Genomic DNA, 4902 nt, shown 5'->3' on the forward strand with positions numbered 1-4902 from the left:
ACCTGCCAAGACATAAACAGTGCTATTGAAACCCACCATCAACTGGATGGGCAATTGAATAAATACATCAGAGTAGCAGAGTGTTGGCTGAGTGTTGGCCGTGCTGCTCCTGTGCTTGCTGTGCTCCTGCTGTTTGCCTTGAATCTGCCACAAGTCTGTTCTCTGTGGCTGCTGTTGGAAGGAGGAGCTACCCCCTTACACTCGACTCTCCCGACGCAGAGCATCGCAAATTGTTGGCTGAGTGTTGGCCCTGCTGCTCCTGTGTTTGCTGTGCTCCTGCTATTTGCTTTGATTCTGCTGTAAGTCTGCTCTCTGTGACTGCTGTTTTAAGTAGGATCTATCCCCATACACTCCCCTCTCCCGACACGGAGCATCACAGAGTGTTGGCTGAGTGTTGGGCCTGCTGCTCCTGTGCTTGCTGTGCTCCTGCTGTTTGCCTTGAAACTGCCGCAAGTCTGCTCTCTGTGGCTGCTATTGCAAGGAGGAGCTACCCTTTACCCTCGCCTCTCCTGACGCAGGGGGTTGTGGAGTGTTGGCTGAGTGTTGGCCCTACTACTCCTGTGCTTGCTGTGCTCCTGCTGTTTGCCATGAATCTGTCATGAGTATGCTCTCTGTGGCTGCTGTTAGAAGGAGGAGCTACCCCCTTACACTAGCCTCTCCCAATGCAGAGCGTCGCAGCATGTTGGCTGAGTTTTGGCCCTGCTGCACCTGTGCTTGCTGTGCTTCTCTTTGAAGGAGGAGCTACACCCTTACACTTGCCTCTTCTAACGCACAGCATCACAGAGTGTTGGCTAAGTGTTAGCTGTAGGGGTGCTAGGAGTAGCTAATGGAGCTTCCTCCACCAGCTAACTGCATATTGACAACCCAGAGCAAAGCTCGACTTCTACTGTAATGCGAGCAAAAGAAACTTGATATGACAGTGCCCAACACCTACAGCAGTTTGTCCAGTGAAGTGACGCCGGCGAGCAACGGTTTACTACCTCCAGGTATTTGCTGTGAGGTCACTCTTGAATCAGTTGCCATGTGTGAATCACAATTGAAACAGTTGCCATGTGGAATCACAACTATTCCCTCCAGACTTAACACCTTAGCGCCTCCCTGTTCCATTGAAGGCCACAACCTTAAAACGGTTAGCAGGGAATATCAAACAGATCTACCGCAGCACTTCCTGCATGGAACACACACAAACACATATGCTGTGTTCTGAGTCCCCGTGTATCGATGACATGGAAGAGCAATGTGAAGGTGTGTCCACCAGAACAGCTGAGAATACTACCCATAAACCGATATTGTTTATGGCTGCCCCCCACTACCGAAAATATTACCCATACAATAAACTCAGCTTTAAAGATGAGCCCTACTCACAACTACCAAAGCACACAACAATTAAAAAAAGAAGCAAATCGGTTGTGGACCCGATGAATTTTAGATGGCATTTTAAACAAACGGGGGCTAGACCATCATCGCCACTTAACCTGGCCCCTTTAGGCGAGCAGCAGAAACATTTTACCATGAAAGAAACAAGTCTGATGACGTTGAGTTGGAGCCTCCTCTCAGATGTGTAATTACTGAAAAACAGCAATGTCCTTTTGTTAGAATCTAAAAAAAAGCGCTTATGGATGAAACATCTTCTGAAATGGCCGGTGAAAGTGAGACTGCACTAAATCCCAGCAGGAGAGAAATGACCAGTTGCTCTGAAAATGACAGAGTTCTACTAACAAGTGTAATAACCATTGTAACCTGCTCTGAAGTGGATGTAGGATGCAATATCGAAAAGATAGAAGCTGGACAACTATGCATGGATATGCCGGAGGTCATCAATCCATCAATGGACATGCCTGTAGACCAGCTATACTCACACCACGTTTCTGAAACCTCCCAACATGGATCTGAGTGCTGGGTCCCCCAAATGAATTCAATGCTGGAGGCCTGTCTATTAAAAGACATTGCTGACTTAACAGTGCGTCTAGAAGCTGGATGTTGGAACGGAAAGCACCCTTGGTCTGGCCCGAGTGAGATTGTGGACTCGGTCACTCCTCTACCAAAGGAAAAACTTAAACTTATCACACCCAAACTGAACTGACCTCCTGAAGTCACAGTGGCAATAATTTGGAGATTAAATGTATGTTCATACATATATTATTTATTCTTAATACACTATTTTATAAAGTTATTATAGCTATGTAAAAGGGGACATGAACTGCAGGTCTCTTCTCTCCTTCTCTCTTCCAACCGTTGCTCTGCTACATTCCAACATGGAATCCTTCTTTACTCATTCCAGTCAGTCCCTCGTGCAGTTCTCTCGAGCTGTGCAGGATTCACGTGCTATGTAAAACACACCCAAGACACTACACATCCCCCTTCCTTATGGAACGACATCAAATTGCTGATTTACATAGTCTGAAAGATGTCTTGGTCGTCTGTAGCTTCTTCTGGCTCTGGATTTCTTCCTAGCCTCATCCCCACAAATATCTGGATAGTTTGCCAAGGAAGATACACCAGTGCAGGGCAACGTATTCCTCCTATTCTCGCTCCCTTCATCCTCATCACTTGTACCTCTTCCATCATACCTTGCACCTCTCTCTCCACTCATCTCAAATCTTCCATCAACATTGCTCTCCAAACATTCATCACTCAAAACCATCACTCTTTCATTGTTCCATATCCTGCCATCTTTGGTTTTCACAGAGTGAGAAAACAGCTCTACCACTGTAATAGGCATAGACCAATGGCATCCATCTTTTCTAAATGTCACTGGCAGTTTTATCCTCACTAAACACACAACATGTTGCTTAGGTCTTTTCCCGAAGTACCTACTGTCATGCAATCTCTTATTATTCAATTGACTCTGTAGTACACTCTCTTTCACTCCATCCAGATTAACTCCATCACCTGTCACCACACTCATCCAGCCTGGGAAAAGCTTGGTATTCGCCTTTCTAGCCCTACTCAGCTCAAAGGGAGAAACCCCCGTAGTACTGTGGGGAGTAAATCTGTGAGCTAATAGAGTCTCCTTAACAGCTCTTTTCCACTCTTTAACATTCGCCCATGCCAGCTTTATGGCATCCTTGACTATTCTATTACATCGCTCCACAATGACATTTGCTTGGGGATGGTATATTGCACAACACTTATGAGTAATGGACCTCTCATTCAAATATTTCTCTAATTCTTTGGATTTAAACTGAGAACCATTGTCTGTGAGAATTTCTTGGGGATAGCCTTCCCTTTCACACAGTTCTTCCAGGAACTCAATGACTTTCCGTGTATTAACGTGTGGCAAGAAAGTGATTTCAACCCATCTGGTTAACATGTCAATCACCACCAAACCAAAAGTTGAACACCCATCACTCCAAATAGGACCAATAACATTCATAGCAATCTTACTCCACGGACTCTCAGGGACCTCTCTCAACACCATCGGATAACTAGTACCCATGCATACTTTATCGCTTTTCGAGCAAAGGATACACTTTCTGATCCGGTCCTCTATCTGACGATCACATCCAGGCCACCAATATGTGTTTCTGATTCTTCTTTTTGTCTTAACTATGCCTTGGTGGCCTTCGTGGCCTAGATGCATTATCTTCTCTCTTAGGTTGGTAGGAGGTATCATCTTATCGACCTTCATGAGATATCCACTCTGTAAATATAATTCTTCTCTTACATCCCAGAATGCTTAACTTCTGAACAGAATACTTCGTTCTTCCTCCATCTTCCTTCCTCAACATTTCTCACAACTTCCATCAATGTCTCATCTTTCACCATTTCATCCTTCCAGTCTGGCTCAGAAATGGTTTGATTCGATACTACACAAACGGCCTCTTGTTCTTCGGGATCATCATCCATATCTTCTAAGCCAGTCAGGTGTGACAAACAGTCTGCTTTAACATTTCTTGATCCTGGAATGTGTACTACTTTGATGTCGAACTCTTGGAGTCTGGACACCCATTTTCTGATTCTACTAGACACTTTGTCAAGACTCTTGGTATTGAAGATTTCTACTAGTGGCTTGTGATCAGTATGTATACAGAAATGTACTCCCCACACAAAATTCCGAAATTTCTCCGTGACCCATTTTATTGCCAGAGCTTCCTTCTCGATAGTGGCATAGTTCTTTTCTGCTCCTTTTAAAAGTCTGGACGCAAAAGCAATTACAAATTCTTGCCCATCATGGTATTGAGACAAGGACGCACCAAGTCCCACATTACTCGCATCAGTAGAGATTATAGTTTTTCTTCCTCTTACAAAGCTTTGAAGAGCTGGAGCTTTAGCAAGAGCATCTTTAAAGAAGCAGAATTCCCTTTCACACTTTTTATTCCACACAAATTTCTTGTTCATTTTCAACTGTTTTCTCAATTCCACTGTATGATCTGAATAGTTTTCTATGAATTTTGCGTAGTATTCTGCCATCCCATGGAAAGTTCTGAGTTGCTCCTTGTTACTTGGTACAATCATAGATTTGATTGAGTCTGCTAACTCTTTCTTCAGTTTGATGCCTTCTCCAGATATTACATGTCCTAGATATTCAATTTCTTTCCTGCCTATTTTAGATTTGGCCTTATTCAACATCATGCCTGCCCGGTGCAGTTTCTGTAGTAGTCTATTCAGTCTCAAATTATGTTCCTTCTGATCATGGGCGTAAACTAAATACATCATCTGAAAGAACACAACTCCTTCCACATCTCCTAGTATTCGCTGCATAACTCTCTGAAAGGCTGAAGCAGCTGATATCAGGCCAAAAGGCATCCTCCAAAATTGGTAAAGACCTTCCGGTGTAATAAAAGCAGTAAGATGTTTGGAGTCATCATGTAGTTTGACTTGATGATAAGCAGCCGTGAGGTCCAAAGTAGAGAACACTTTTGCAGAGCCTAATGTTGAGATGAATTCTTGAATGTTAGG

Source organism: Ambystoma mexicanum, chromosome 6p (assembly GCF_040938575.1).
Source record: "Ambystoma mexicanum isolate Mex_15411 chromosome 6p, UKY_AmexF1_1, whole genome shotgun sequence".
NCBI classification, from domain to species: Eukaryota; Metazoa; Chordata; class Amphibia; order Caudata; family Ambystomatidae; genus Ambystoma; species Ambystoma mexicanum.